The sequence below is a fragment of the Canis lupus genome, chromosome 3 (genome assembly GCF_011100685.1).
Source record: "Canis lupus familiaris isolate Mischka breed German Shepherd chromosome 3, alternate assembly UU_Cfam_GSD_1.0, whole genome shotgun sequence".
NCBI lineage: Eukaryota > Metazoa > Chordata > Mammalia > Carnivora > Canidae > Canis > Canis lupus.
Window position 1 is genome coordinate 63,659,623 of NC_049224.1, and position 16,888 is coordinate 63,676,510.

At 38.3% G+C, this 16,888-nt stretch overlaps 1 long non-coding RNA gene across 1 annotated transcript; it reads right to left on the minus strand.

Annotated features, from left to right (window-relative positions):
• Positions 1-207: 207 nt before the first annotated feature.
• On the minus strand, positions 208-12,503 carry LOC111095259. The gene is made up of 3 exons (XR_005357182.1): positions 12,316-12,503; positions 10,369-10,522; positions 208-1,605 (listed from the first exon to the last, which is right to left on the minus strand). It is a non-coding gene; the product is annotated as an uncharacterized LOC111095259 (long non-coding RNA).
• Positions 12,504-16,888: the final 4,385 nt, after the last annotated feature.

The window sequence follows — 16,888 nt, forward strand, 5'->3', positions numbered from 1 at the left end:
TCTACTTGGCTGTTGGGCAAAACAAATGCATAATTAAGAACTTCACCTTTGACAGTTTAGCTGTCCTTAATTTTTTTCTTTTAACACAAGTAGGAAATTTCCATTTTCATATAGTAATATCAAGATACCCTGCTCCATTGAATCAACCAGTAGGTTTTGAAAATAAGCATAACAGACCATATAAAAAATAAGAAAATCCACTTTTAGGGTTTTAGATTCATGCCGTTTAATTGTTCGTCTATTTCCATGATAAGGTGAGACTGGTCCTGTGTCACCGGAGGGACTGTATCCTGCTGTTTTTTTCCCATCCTCATTTACAATGATTATGTTATCAGGCTAGCCAGGCAAAAGGGTGGAGCAACTATAATTTCAAAGCAGGATTAGGTTGAAATAACGAGGTCACCAAGTTGTGGTTACCAAGGCAACGTCACATCTAAGAATATGGGATGCTTCTAGGAGATGAGGCAAAGCCTGGAGCCTTTTTTCCCCCTCTGCACAGAAATCGCTCACTTCCTAGATAAAAATTGCTTATTAATTGCTTGTGAACACATTTATTCTTTATTTTTAGGAACCAATTTTTAAAAAATAAGCTTGATTTAAAGTTTTTGTTTTTATTATTTTTTTAACCAATAATAAATCTCAGAATAGTCCATTGGACCATTGTTTTCCTCTCCTTTTTGGAATTCGTATTTACTTTCTTCTTTCTGTTTTTTTCCTTTCTTTCCCCCCTCCCCACGGCCCTCCCTCCTTTTCCCTTTTAATATTGCAGGGAAAAGACATGGAACAAAATGAGAAAATTGAAAGTTAGGTGCTCTGGTCAGATTTTGAGATTACAAAATTGTGACAGGTGATGAAAGCTGTAACCTACACCCAGAATACTCATCACCGCTCCCCCCTGCGCCCCCAATGCCCACCTGCCCATCGGAAGAATACTGAGCTCAAGCCAGAATAACCTTGGTCTTCATTGTCTCTTAAAATTTCAATCCACCTTTAAAATTGTGGGCTATGGCAGCAAAGCCAGGAAGAGGGAGAGGATCCAGCCGTCAGTATTTCTGATCAATATCAGCTATCAGTCTGAACAATTCCCACCAATTAACCTCTTTTTCCTCTGAATTCATTTCTGTCCTCTGAGTTTTCAGATAATGGCTTCAAGTTTCTTCATCTTATAAAAAGCAGGCTTATTTTAATATGGTCTCGTGTTTGTGAAGCACGAATTTTACTTAGGTCTTTTCCTAAAAGAACATTTCTGACCTAGTGCTGAATCACTGGACACGGCGCTGCGTGATTGGAACCGTCAGATTCCTTTGCGTTACAACATGAGTGCTCTTCAGGACATGTTAGCTGTTCACCTTTTGCCCTGCCTTTGCATAAGGAATATGAAGTGTGCTTGCAAACAGAACCGTGTTGGTGGGCCAACAGTTTCTTCCTCCTAGAAATCCATGTCAAAGGATTCTCATTGCCTTCATTTTGTCTTCAGGTTTGAGCCTGGGGTGATGAAAAGCTTATGGCTTCCAGAGTCTGCAGAATCTGGATCTGAAGCTCTGCTGTGTGACCATGGACAGGTAAAGTCCCCTCTCTGACTTCCTTCACAGGGCTCTGTGAAGACTGAATGAGATATGGAAACAGCTCTTAGCTCAATGTCTGACATGCAGTAGGACCCCCAAATAAACCTCATGTTTCAAAAATAATAAAGATGTATATGACATTAATCTCTGTCTTCCCAGTCTTGCTCACTCCCTATTCTTTCCCCAAACACCTTCAGGATAGTTCTAAAATGTAAATCCGAATTTTATCATTTTCTTGCTGCTCTGGGTTGAATAGGATCCTCCCCAAATTCATGTCCATATGGAATCTGTGAATGTGACCTTATTTGGAAATAGAGTCTTTGCAGATGTGATCAAGTTAAGATAAAGTCATTCTGAATCAGGATGGACTCTAAATCCAACATGACCAATGTCCTTATAATAAGAGGGACGTGGGCATTTGAACACAGGGATGCAGACACAAAGAGACACAAAGAGGAGAATGCCATGTGATAATAGAAGCAGAGATTGGAGTGACCTGTCTACCAGCCAAGAAACACCAAAGGTTGCTGGCAACCACTGGAAGTTAGGAAGAGGCCCAGATGGAACCTCCCCTGGAGCATTCAGAGGGAGCATGGCCCTGTGGACGCCTGGATTTCAGACTTCTGGTCTCCAGAACTACGAGAGAATACATTTCTGTTTTCTTAAGCCACTCAATTTGTGGTAATTGGTTAGGGCGGTCCTGGGAAACTAATGCAGTCACTTAAAATCTTGCTGTGCTTTTCCTTGTCATCAGAGTAAGGCTTAAGTCCCCAAGACCTGCTCCCCGATGGTCTCTGCAGGTGCACCCCTCCTGGCCCTTTCCTTTGACATTTCATCTGCTCTAGACGTCTTTCAATCTCTCCAAGCAGAGCTTTCGCTCATCCCCAAGCTGTGTCTTCCTAACGACCATCTGCCTATCTCTTCTTAGAACAGCCTTTCTCTCCCTGGTCACCTGTTTAACTTCTGCATATTTTAAAGGTATCAGCTTAAATGTGCCTTCCTTAGGGGTCTTCCCTGATCCTTAGATTGGTATAAGCCCCTCTAAGTGTTCCCCCAGAGCTCATCCACATTTCTCCAGTTATTTTGATTAAACATTGGTCTTTTCTGCTAGACCATGAATTCAGCGAGGTCAGGATCTGTCTTTGCCCTTGCTTACTGCTGGTTTCCTACCAATACCCTGGGATGGCCTGGCAGGGCACAGGCCTAGTTAGAAGGATGGAATGATTCAGTGAGTGAATGACTGAGTAAATGATTGCTTGGCATGTGATTGAAACTCTTAGTAATCTCTGGTGAGAGGTCGAAATCCTGCTGAGAGAGTTAGAGATAAATTAGCAGCTAATTGGCAATTTGAATTGATTACCATTAGTCAAAATTCATAGGATTTTGATTGTTTTCATGAAATATAGCCCCGAAGTTCCTCCTCCCCTCCATTTTATTGTCTACATTTCACTAAAAACTAATATATGTTCATGGTAAAAAATGAAAACATTTCAGTGAAAAAGTTTTTTCCATCTCAAAACCACATCCCACCTGCCTTCCCCAGAAGCAGCAATTATTATGAGTTCCTTATTATTATGAATAATCCAATAGAAATATTCTAAACATACAAAACACATAGTATATATAATGTTCTGCAGTTTGCCTTATTCACTTAAAATATATCTTAGAATTAATTGTGTATTGGCACATATAGTTATATCTCATTCTTTTTTTTATTGGCTGCAATTTATTTAACTACCCCCCTAACATTGAAGATTTATGTGGCTTCCTGTCTTTTGGTGTTATAAACAATACCACAATAAACCTTCTTATACACAAAATCTTTGTGAGGACATAACTGTAGGATATTATAAAGATGGCATTGTTATGCCCTTGAAAATATTATATGGTCAGACTCTAACCCAACCACAAATGTATTAGGCCAAGTGATCAATTACAATAAAAGAATAATTTTGGTTAAAAAAACATTCTAGTATTAATAAAGTATAACTAGAAGGCTATTTAGTGAGCTATTTCAGGTTACTTTTTTGTTTGTTTGTTTTAGAGTTGCCGATTTCTTTTTCTAACTTGGGTCAACAGAGTAAAAAAAAATGGGTCCTTGACAAATTCTGAAATTATTGTTCTAATCTTTTTTTCTCTTCTTTCTTTTTTGCCTTTTTTTTTTTTTTTTTGCTTTTGTTAACCATATGGTTAATTTTGATATTGGCTAGATTTTTAATAACATATAGTAAAAAGGGAGATCAAAGTAGGTTAAAAAAAGAAATATAGGCTTAAAACAATTATGCATTTAAAAAACTAAACATAAGCAAAATCTTACTTGAATTTTAGAAAGTTTAGTTTTGAAAGAATTTAGTTAATCATTAGTGAATTTATTATGCTAGTTAGGAGTAGGTATATTAAGATCCTTTAAAAAACAAGATTTTAACAGAATTGGAAATTTCACACAATCAAGATTCTTGTAAAATACACACATGATTTTGAAGGCTTGAGATATTTATAAGTCAGGGGATGGGGACTTATGATCTAAAAAATCAAGACATATTGCAGCCTTCTTAGAAATACAGAGGGGGAAGTCCATATAAAAATAGCTAGTTTTAAGCACTAGAGTGCTAGGAATTTAATTCCACAGTCATTTATTAAGGACCCATGGTGTATGTAGTTTCAAAGAATATAAGAGAGATGATTTTTAATTGGAAGGAACTGGAATCTGTAAGCCAAGACAGTCATTTCTAAGGATGTTGCTGCTTTATTCTTTAGAATTTTCTATTGAAAAAGTGGGAGTATAGATTGCTAGAAATAATTTCACCTTAAATATGTGTTTAACCTTTTATCCAGTAATTTCAGTTTTGGAAATTTATTCTAAAAGAGACAATCGTGTGTGTGTGTGTGTGTGTGTGTAGAGAGAGAGAGAGACAGAGAGAGAGAGAGACAGAGAGAGAAAGCTAAAGGTTTGTTTTCAGGCATTTTTGTTTTGTTTTGTTTTGTTTTGTTTTGTTTTTCAACCCAGATGTGAACAGGCTTTTCTTTGACCTTGTCCCTTGGAAACCAGGGTTAAATGGGAGATATTCTGACTGTCTGCCGCCTCCTTCCTGCTTCTTTTCACATAACTTCTTTTATTACATGTCAATCCAGACATGAAATCCAAGTCTTGTTAGTTCTGGGGGAAAGTTCTCAAAAATACATTATCTAAAAGCCAAGATTCCTGGGGACAGGTAGACTGCAAACTATGTTCTGTTCTCTAGGGTTTGTTTGGACACCTGTGATCAGGGTCTCTCTCATGGTCTGTCCCTGGTCAGTGCTTACCATTAAATCATTGCTCCTCCATTCACTCACATTGTTCTCTCTAGAGCAATGACAAAATTCATTTCCCTGTTTCATAAGAGCAGTTAATTTCCTTTCTTTGAAGTTTTGGGGACTTGTTGCCATATATACTTCCTAGAATTTCAGTGTACCCCAAACTTTAAAAAATGTATTTATTTTTATTGAAGTATAATTGCCATTCAACATTATATTCGTTTTAGGCATACAACATAATGATTTGATATTTGTATTGGTAGTTTAAGGCAAATTTGGACTTTGGAATTTTGCCCTAAAAATAAGGGGAAGTCCTTGAACATTTTAAGCAGCAGGGTGACATGAGACTTGGATCTGAAAAGATCATTCTGGTTGCAGTGTAGAATGGACTCTTAGAGGCCAAGAGTAAATATAATGGAACCCATTAAAGAGTTATTGAAGTTGGTTTGGCAGGAGATGATGGTGGTTTAAGCCAAAGGTGATTTTACCCCTTAGGATACATTTTGCAGTGTATGGGGACATTTTTGTGTGAAATTAACTGTGATAATTTTCTTTTAATTAATGTTAGCATGATATGTCTTTCTGCGCCCTTTTACTTTTAACCTGTGTCTTTATATTTAAAATGGATTTCTTGTAGACAACATAAAGTTGGGTTTTTTAAACCAATCTTATAATCCCTGCCTTTTAATTGATATATTTAGACCATTCATGTTTAAAGTGAATATTGATATAGGTGGATTGATATCTACCATGTTTGACACTATTTTCTTTTTGCTGCATTTGTTCTAGAACTAGAAGCTCCAAGAGGACATAGATTATGTTTTTCACTCTCTGAATACTTGTCAAGCTTTCTAAACATTTCAGGAATTAAGTTATAAAGGCTGCAAATAAAATTTTCTAACAGATTGATATTTCCCACTCTCTACTGGGTGTCAGTATTTGACTTCCCTTTGGCATCTCAAACTCAATCTGTCCAAATCTGATTCTTCTTGATTAATGATGTCAATTTCCACCTAACTGTTCAAGATCAAAATCTTGACATCATCCCTTTCTTCTCTTCTTCTTTATTTTTCCTATTTAATTGGGCAATATGTCCCACAAAATCAGAAAGACACTTCTGATTTATTCCTGTTTCTTCATGCTGTTAATATTTCAAATCAGGCCAGCATCATCCCCTACTTGGAAAATTACAAAAGTTTCAGTAAATGTTTTTCCCTTTCTCTCATCCTCTGCCTAGGTCCTCAGCAATCCAGTCTCATTTTATTGTTCCCCTTATGTAAAATTTCCATAGGCTTTCCACTTCATCCCACAATAACTCTATACTTCTTAGCATGGTAAATAAGACCTCAGGAGCCTGTCCTCTTCTACTTTTCTGGTTTCATCATTTATTTGCACTCACATACAGCTGTTCAGAGACATGGAATGCCCATTCTGCACTGCAATGTCTCAATGCTTCATGATGTTGTTTCTTTATGCCAGAAAGCCCTTGCCCTGCCTCTCCACTTCCTTCTAGTCATTCATAACCCAAGTCTAATGATACCTTTTCATGGAGCCTTCCATGACTTCTGTATCGGGGTTTGGATCCCTTTTTCATGTCACATAGCACTTTCCATTTATCTGATTATAGCACTCAGTATACTTAATTACTTGTTTCCAGATCTTCCTTCCCCATTAAGCTGCATGATGTCTTCTTATTCTTTTAGGAAAGCACTTATCCCAGTGCCTTTATGTAGATCTTAAATACAATTCCTTATTGGTGAGGGATTAAGACACTCTTGGTTTGATCTTATTGGTGAGAAGAAAGAAAGATGCTCACTCTGTGGATTTCCCTAGGTCTTTTTAGTCACTGGGCATATTTCAGGTCTCTCCTTTGCTCTCAGATGCAGAATCAGACTTGTGTCCCCCCCTCAACAAGCGTAAGACTTAAGAAAGGCTTGACTGGAGTGGTCCAGCTAGCTACACCCCCTAACATGACAGGGGTTTCAGGCAGCAATCAGAAATCTTTGTGTGCGGTTTCCATGCACTTGTAACTTTCTTTGGTATAAGAAGTAAGATGGTCACAAAGAGGAAATAATGTGTTTGGGCTCTTCCTGCCTCCCTAGTTTTTTACTTCTCTCTTAAATGAGGATTTCCTGTAGTTATTTGATCATATAATTCTTAGTAAAAAGCCCATTTTACATATAACGTATCTCAATATTTGCCGAGCATTGACTATGCATGGCTTGGATAATTTAGACATTAGACAGTATCTCAGTTGAAAAACACACACAAACACACACACACACATGCAAACACACACAGGCTAAAAGGTTATTTCATCTGGATGTGCCTAGTTTAGAATTTCTTGGGCTGTTAAGTGAGAACAATTCATCACCTAGACTGTTGGCTGAACTTCAGCATTGTTTCATTATAATTTTCCTTTCAAATCAGTTTACACATGAATATAATATGAACAATCCAATTTGAACTTTTATCCAAATTCCATTGCCCAAATCTGTAGTGTAGTTGTGGCTCAATGTTCTAGCCGAACTCCCCAGTCGGAGATTTAGTGGGAAATGTTGCCTTTGCCTCTCCTATATACATTACAGTCCCTTGCTTCTCTAATAAAATTGATTTTTCCTCAGGATGAATCTCTTCCTTGTAGTTACGCAGAATCTTGTTGATGAAACATGGAGTTATAAGGAAAAACACTATACATTCCATGTGGAAAAAAGTGCACTGAGTATGATTATTTTTAACCATGTGGAGTTTCATTAAGTATACAACTATTTTTTTAATCAAATTTTAAGATAGAAAAGGTGCTGCACTTTGTGATTGAGTCTCCAAAAGCACACTGTCTGCTCTGGTAGTTATCTGTCCTAAAGGTAGCCAGTCCTCTGTCCTCTTTCCCCTTCTGCCATCACCTGCTCTCCCTTGTCCAGCTTTTCAAGCATTTGTGTCCCAGCTCAGACCCAGAAGCAGGGTTTGATCAAGTAGAAGAAATAAATGTAGAGACAAATATGTTCATCAAAGTGTCAGAAAGAGATACAGTATCAATAGCTTTTTAAAATATACCAGTAATATGCTATATAAATATATATTCTTTACAATTGTGTCTGTAGCAGGAAAACAAATTCTTATTTAGTAAGAAGATATTTTATTAGTTTGTCTACACTGAATTAAAAAAAAAACCCAGCAGTGTATCTGATGAAATGTAAAAATTTTACATTAATGGCTAGTCACTGGATACTTTAATTCCAAAGATAAGTGTAGACGCTTTCTTTATGAACTTTTGTGACATGACATTGTTATGTTATTGCAAAATAGATTAAAAACAGCACCTAATTTCTGTTCAGCCACAATTAGAGGTGAGGTTCCAGTCTGGTTCATTAATCTTTCAGATAAGAAATAAACTTGTTTTTCCTAAACTGTTAGGAGATTGATACTCTCACTTCTGTGGCGTTTTGTTTATTTGGCATGTAAACTGTCTGGGCTTGTGGGCATTGTACTTGATTTGTCACCTCAGGATAAGATAATTTGGGATCTTTCACATTTCCAAATTATGTCATGCCTAAGCAGTTGAACCAGCTGACAAATGAGATGTGCCTACAGTGTGGCTCCAGAGGGGGCACGCTGCAAGGGGGCTGATGGGTGTGAGCGGCATGTTGGTTTATTAACAGACACATTTGATTCCAGAGGTTAATGTTTTTGTGCACAAGACAGATTACACAGCACATCATCTGCATCCCAAAAGGAGACATGGAGCTACGGAGGGGTAGGTTGGGCCACCATCAGCTTGGTCTCTGAGCTATTGTAGCTGCAAGATTCCTTCATGAGAAGTGGCATGGTCATGATTCTTGGAAGGCCATGCTCCTTATTTTCTGCAGTTGGACTCTTTCTAACAGTTATGGCTTTTTTCATTCTTCTGTCACTTGGGCAAGTCTAACATTTTTGTTGTTTTTGGGAACCCTGGAGGCCCGTGAAACCTGTTGCATGGTCACTAATCCAACATTAAGTCATGTCATGTGTCAGTCTATGAGCAATTATATGTCAGATAATAATAGTAAAAAAAAAACTGACATTCATTGAGTGATTGACTTATGCCAGACACTGTTCCAAAGCTTCTCATGAATTAACTTATTTCATCCTCATGGTAAAGTATAAATGAGGAAACTGAAGCATAGAATAACTTGCCCAAGGTCATTACTTGAGAGGGAACCTCAACAAATGTCCTTTCAACTTCAATAAACATATCTGCAGAATGGCACGGGGTGTTGTCATTACTCCGAGTTATGGCAACATGGCACTCACCCAGGTAGGGATAACCTCATTCAGGGGTCATTTGGATTGCTTCACTTATTCTCCTGGACCCTAGAGCCTGGCATTCAACATGCTCACCTGTTGAGAGAGTCTCTTTTGACCACACAAGAAATGGTTCCTTTGATCAATAGCAGAAAGGAGTCTACTCTGAATCAAAGTTTTGATACCAGTGGTTGAGAAGTCTTCATCTCTTTCTCTGCAGTGGCTCCAAACATCCTCACTCACTGGGATTCTATAGTTCTGGGTTCCTCTGATAGTTACTCTACAGATTTTTGTGATGAGACAATAATGACATCCCTTCCCTTCCCCTTTCCCCCTCTCCTTCTCCTCCTTGGCCTCTTCCTCTTCTTTCTTCTTGTTTTTCAGGATACTTTCTGTTAAAGGGCCAATCACCTCGGAATTAGGTTCCTGGACCCAATTTCCACATGTGAATGTGCATAGGGGGCCTTCCCACACAATATCAAGCACTTCTTCAACACTGGCAGAGTGTCCTACAACTCAACTCAATTCTGATATTATCCACCCAGAGATAGCATCAGATTCCACATGTTAAGGGTTCAGTCCTCTAAGACTGCCTCCAGCCCTTTACCAATTTCAGATGCCAATTGTAAGTCCAGGTTCTTACTTCTGCTTCTGACCAACGTGCTACAGATTAGAGCTTCCCGTGACTTCCTTTTTGGATTCAAACACTTGTTGCAAGCCCAGGTTGTTAACTCTCCTTCTGTTGACTGTCTATAAATCAGAAGTTCCTATGACCCATTACTCAGGTTCAATTAATTTGCTAGAGAAGCTCACAGGACTCACTGAAACATTTTACTTACTAAATCACTGGTTTAGGGGATTCCTGTGTGGCTCAGCAGTTTAACGCCTGCCTTCAGACCAAGGTGTGATCCTGGAGTCCTGAGATCAAGTCCCGTATCAGGCTCCCTGCATGGAGCCTTCTTCTTCCTCTGCCTGTGTCTCTGCCTCTCTCTCTGTGTCTCTCATGAATAAAGTAAAATCTTAAAAATAAATAAATCACTGGTTTATTATAGAATGATATAATGCAGTAAATAGATGAAAGGGATGCATAAGGCAGGATATGGGGAAAGGCTGTGAAGCTTCTATGTCTTCTCTGAATATACTATTCTCCTCACATCTCCATGTCTTCCCAACATGGAAGCTCTATGGACCTCTTGGGGTTTTATTGGTGGCTTTGTTACATACTTACCAATGATTAAATCAGTGGCCATTGGCAATTGATTCAACCTCTGGGCCATCTCCAGTAGAGGTCAGGGGTGAGTGGTGGGGGGCAACACTGAAGTTCCAACCCTCTAATCACAGGGTTGGCTCCCCTGGAAACCATGGTGAGGTCCAAAAGTCACCTTATTAATACAACAAGAGACATTTTTAGGAAGCCTTAGGAAATTCCTAGGGCTTTGGGAGCTGTGAAGCTGTGGAACTGTGGACAAAGGCTAAATATATATGAGAAATATATTTTGGCCATCTGAATGGCAATGTATATTTTTCTTATAAACCACAACATGGCAGCCTTTGAGCATTGTCTTGTGGGTTCTACCATTCACTTGGTCCATGCTTTTTCTGGTAAAGCCAGAAGTCCACCAACACTTTTCTTGAGGAAAGATGGTGCCAACTTGATTACTCTCTGAAAAGATTCCTGCCTGCCCCCAAGTTACAGAATCTGTGATACATTCTCTGTTATAGAGAAACATCTCACTGTCCCTATTTGTCTCCCCTCTTCCCTCAGGTTATCTTCAGCAGCCCTAATGTTTTGCTATTAACCATTTTCTGTCTGCACTGTGTGGGCGGCTCCATAGGAGTGCAAAGCTACTGCGGTTTCTTGATTCTGAGGTGGCTGTTCCTCCCATATTTTAACATCTCTGAAATTGCGAGGAATCTTCCAATTAAAAGCACATAAGCTTTAAACAGTGGCATTTTTTTTCTTAGAGATACATAAAATAGTAGTCTATCATAATTGATGGACATTTAGATTCACAATATTATGAAACACAATATTATGTATTTGAGGACCAAGGGAAAAGCTCTTTTCTAATAAATATTTGTCAAATGCCTGCTAGATGCCAAACCTTTGCCAATTATTGGGGATATAAACATGAAGAAGGCATGGCTCCTATGCTGAAGAACTGCACAACTTCAAATTTGGTAAAAGTTTTAAGAAGTGATGACTGGGATGCATTAATACATCCAAAGGGGTTTGTGAAGTTTAAAACAATTGATCAGTATAAAGGCATTATTATGATTTCCTGAGTTTTATCATATTAAAAAAATGCCTTCAGACTTATAGTCAGGACTATCAATCTTGAAGGCTGTCAGTGTGCTTCCTTGAAGGAATATTTTCTGACAGGAATCTGACAGAAGTCAATGTGTCCTCAGAGCTTTTACTCTTAGAGTTTCTCTCAGCCTAATGAGGAATCCTTTATCTTAATTAGGTTTAAATATATCTTCTTGTGACCCTAATCAACCTCTAGTGGAGAGCTGTGAATTTCTTAGACTATTTTTTGGTCCTCTTTTGATTGGCTTTTTTTAACAACTTCTTTAAAAAATGAGTAAGTGGTAAGGTATAAGAAAGAGAAACTTGCATGGAATGTGCTTTGAGTTAGCCATTCTCTTCAGTGTCCTAAGTCCTTGTTACTCTTGAGTGTGGTCCATGGACCAGCAGCAGCACCATCACTAGGGAGCTTTTTAGAAATGCTGCATCTCAGGACCTACAGAATCAGAAGCTGCATTTTAACAAGAATCTCAAAGTAATATGCATACACATTTAAGTTTGAAAATCACAACCCTACATCAATATCATGTTTAATTTAAACAGCTGACTGATGAAGAAGGTTTTGCTACTCCAGTTTTGGACTGTGAAGAAACAGATGCTTGGAAAGCTTAAGCAACTTGTTTAACATACAAGGTTGAAAAGTAGAGGAGGCAGGATTCATTTTCTAGGTTTTTCTGATCTACGTTATACCTTTCTACACTGATTTTTCTGTGTTCTCAAATGTCGATAAACAGCAAATGAAATACCATTTTTACCTTTTTATATGTTTTGTACACACCTAAACATGAAAGAGAGCTTATAAAAATTAAAAAATCAAATAGTAAAAGTAAGCGCTTGTATCATGATTATTGCCTCAAAACACCATACCTCATGTGCTGAAGGGTCCAGAGGGCTCAGGATTATTCCAGAAATGGAGATTTCCATTATTCCAGTAATGGAGATGAAGAATGTCAGTCAAGTGGACAAGACCTAGTTATGACTGTGATTGTCAAAACAAGCTATGCTTAGAGGTTTGAATTTATGTTCTGCCCCTGCAATTGTGGGAAGTGATACGGAGGATGGAAAGGCCCATATGGGAAGAAGGAGGAGGCCAGGAAGAGGGACATTCCCTTGTTGGCTGGCTGGCTGGTGAGTGTACTGGGAGTGTTTTAATAGAGGAGGGAAGGGCATTCTCAGGTTAGCTCTGTGGGCATTCAGTGATTTTCCTTGAGTAAATCCCCTGTGCTAGCTAGTTCTTTTGTAACCATCACAGGCAACAGTGTGGACAAATACTCTTATCCCCATTTTGTAGACAAAGACAAGATTTGCTTGAGACATATGAAGCCATGTCTAGATGAACATTGGGATCCTGATTTAGGTGCTTGTTTCAATAGACTCATGTTTCACTAACTTCAAACATTTGTATTCAATATTCACAATTTTTGCCATAGCTGCACAGTATGTTACTTACTGAATATTTTTCTTTAAATCAACTCCTTTAAGCTTAGCCTCAACTAAGTACTAATATCTGTGGATATGCTTATTACATATATTTAAAAAACATATTTAAAAAAGTATATAGTTGACTTAGTTTGCATGAGTAAATCATCATTCATATACCTGGACAGTAGCACACCTTAGGAAACTTGTCCTAATGCCACATGGACATTTTTTTAGACCTTATATTTAGAAATAAATTAAACAGAAAAGTTGCCAGAATAGTACAGAAATTTCTATATATCCTTCACCATACACAGCATTACAACATTTATTTTATCATTGTCTCTCTCAAAATTAGGAAACTTAGTACAATATTATTTGTTATTAAATCTAAGGTCTTAATTCTAATTTTACCTGTTCTACTGAAAATTCTTCATGTGGCCTTGTTTGGTGGAATTCACACCAATTTTAGTTTGTCTGATGCTTCCTTGTGATTTGATTTAGGATACGCATTTTTGGCAGGAATGCCACAGCAATGATGCTGTGTCCCTCTTAATGCAGCAGTTTATTTTCAGCTACCGTCCCTCACCTAGAAGAATGAAGGCTCCTTAGAGAAGTGTCTGATTCTAGGGCTGGACCGGGAAGATCCCGACAAGCCTGAAACACATTGTTGCCTAGAAAGTAAGGACATGCTTAAAAGGTTTCAGGAGCCAGCTTGGAGGGCTACCTCCAGTCAAATATGGGATGAAATATTAAAAGCCAATGATTGTAATGAATTGGTTACCTATTGAGTAAAGTCAGTATCAATAATCAATGGGAAAATTCTTCCTTACAGTAAAATCCCAATAAATAAATGTAGAAAGGACAAGGAAGAAATAATATATCCCAACTCATAGATATAGAAGAAAGAAGCAATATATGCCAACCGATAAAAAAATAGAAAATCATCATTTTGCAACCATGATAGTGATCACTATTTCAGGCAAGGCTCATCCACATGGAGGTAAACCACGGGGTCAAAGTTTAATGAAGGTCATGTACTTACACACTCTCTAAGTATCTCCCCACGTTGTCTTTTGTAACCAAATATGTTTTTATTAGCACATTAAAATGTGCTAGCTAAAAATGAACATTTCAGGCTTGCCACGCCACACTCATCAAATCAGAATGCCTGGGATTAGATCCCAAGAATCAGCTTTTTAATAAGCACGATTAAATGTCATAACCACTGACTTAGTGCTTCCAATCTCCGAATTGATAGGAACTCAACTCCTGTCCTCTTACTCTGTCCTGGGTGGCTGGAAGGGTGATGACAGGTATCAGAATCACCAATTTCATTTCCTCTTGATTCTGATTTTGATCTGATCATTTCAGACCAGAGTGAAATGCTCTTTATTGACTGGGAGCCCTTGTGTTTGCTGCAAAGCATCTTCTTTTTTTTTTTTTTTTTGCCAATCAAGGAACAAAGAATTCATGTCACTAAACATACAGTGTTCTACTTGTTATCCATGTGGTTTTAATTAAGTTTTAACCAATTCCCTTTATCTTGTCATAGTTATTATGACCCTCCAAGTTATGTCACATTAATATGTGAAAACAGCCTCCTGGCATGTCTGGCCAAAGAACAAAGCCATTATGACCTGTCTTACTAAATTAAAATGGGGAGACCAGTCAACTTGCATTTTGTTGCCTTCTTTGATAATTTATGTTAAAGGTGAGCAAAGGTTCAAAGGAGACAACACATTGCAGCCTGTCATCCCCACTACATATACAGCAAATAAAAGTATTACAGACTTTAAAAATGTACATACATCACAAGAGAAATGAAAAACAAGGTAGTGTATGTCAAGGAAGCAATTGGTAGCAATCAATTTGATCTGTTGCAACTCAAATTTTCAGATTTATAAAAGTCTCTATAATGACCATATTTTCCCCTAATATCAAGTTGGCACATATTATTAGACAAAGAATTTTTTTTCCGATTCATGAATTTGCTTAAGAGAAAGATTTGCAAAGGTACACAAATGAAATCCCATTTGTCTGATTGCTATTTATTGGAAAAAGTGAAATGGAAACTCACCTGGGAAAATTTGGGAATAGAGTCACTGCAGGTAGAAACTACATTTTGGGTAAAACAAGACAAGGTAGGTTGCAAAGGATAGTACATGTTCCTGCTGCTACTGAAAACAGATGCTGACTACTCTGGGTGTGTTTAATGCAAGCACTTTTGAAGCCTCTTGCTGTGCAAACTCTCAAGTTACTGCACAGGACAGGACTGCTAAGCCTCATTAAATCCTTTTGCTGATAGATATTTTGGCACTTACTCACCAAGTGGCCTGTGTGTGCAGTTTAAGAGATCCTTATTTTTTAAAATACAATTCTCATTGATTAATCTTTATATATAGCTATCATTTCTTGAGCACCTGCCATAGGCCATGCACCATGCTGAGTTCTATTCCCCACGCTAATTTAATTCAAATAGTAAGCCTAGAAGGTAAGCATTACTGTCCCTATACATGATGAAGGTACTGAGCTCACAGACATTAAGTAACTTGCTTGTCAGTAATCGAATCAGATTTGAACCTGGGTCTCTGACTTCCAAACCTATAGTACCTAGCTCATTCCAATGCACTCACAAGACCCTTGCAAGAGTGATGAGTTCTAGGCATGCTGTCAACCTCTCTGTTCTGGGTTCTCTCTAGTTTGCTTTTTCACCCTATAAGCAGGACTTTATATTCTGGTGCCTGGCCAAGGTCAGTCACAATTCCTTCCTGTTATGTCCCCATGGCTCATTTACTTTCTTTATCATAACAAAGACACATCACCCCATTTTGTTCTACACGTTCAGTGTTTCTATTCACCACTTGATTGTAAGCTCCATGAGGGCAGGAGCTGTGTCTCTGTTGGTCACAACTATATCTAGTATATCTCAGGGCACATAGTAGGTGCCCAGTGAATATTGAATATGCAAGTGAGTGTTGTACTAAAATCATCACTTAGTTTCTTGTCTTAGTGGAGTCTTTTCTTCTTCAGACCTGAGATTGCTCCCTTATAGTCATTACACCTTTTCTTTCTCTTCTACTGATTTGTCTCATCGGGACATGTAGTAGGTGGAGGAGCCAAGGCACAGATGCAGGTGTTTCTTATGTTAGTGTTCACATCCTTTCCTTCACCCTACACTGTGTTTAAAAGTAGAACGAGGCTTCTGGCTTTAAGTCCTATCAAACCACTGGATGGTTCTTTTGTTTCTTATTTTCTATCTCTAACACTAATTTTTAACTGGCTGAAGCATCATAGCCAGAAAACACCACCCTTGAATGTCCTGCTTACTCAGCTGAAAGCAGCAGCTGTTCCAATAAGCAATTTGAGGTTCGGCACCTGAGATTGGCTCCCTCTTTTAAGCAAGACTGCAAGCTCAACAGAATGTAGAAAAGCATGAAAAGGTTTCCTAGTCTGTTTCTCTTAATGTAGCAAGGAAATCAGCACAGGTTGAGGAAGGATATTTGCATTCTGGGCAAGGAGAACTGGCTCCTACATGTATAATTTCAGCTGAACTTCTTTTGATGGGGTCCTGGAATTAAGAATGATTTGTATATCAAGAGCTATGAAAAAAAGACTAAGAGATGGTTTTGTTATTATCCCTATTGTCTGTCCCAAGTGGTGTACTGGTAAATGTGGCTTTCCCTTCAGCAAAGCCCTGATTTGTGGTGTTTGCCAATTTCTGTGGTGTAAATACTCCCATTATGGCTATTTCAAACTAGCAACGTGATGTCATTAAATGCATAATAGAGAGGTACTGCACACAACCTGTTCCCATAAACTATTATAAGCACATTGCTGTCTGTTTTGATCCCATTAACTCCTACTTGGAAACAGTGGTCATTTAGGGCCTGAGCCAGGCCTGAGATCTCCCATGGGAGATAATGGTGGGTCATGAGGCAAAGGGTCAAGCTAGTGCTTGAGGCAGACAGACAAGGCCCATGGGCTAGAGAGGACATAGGCAGACATCCCATCTGGTGGG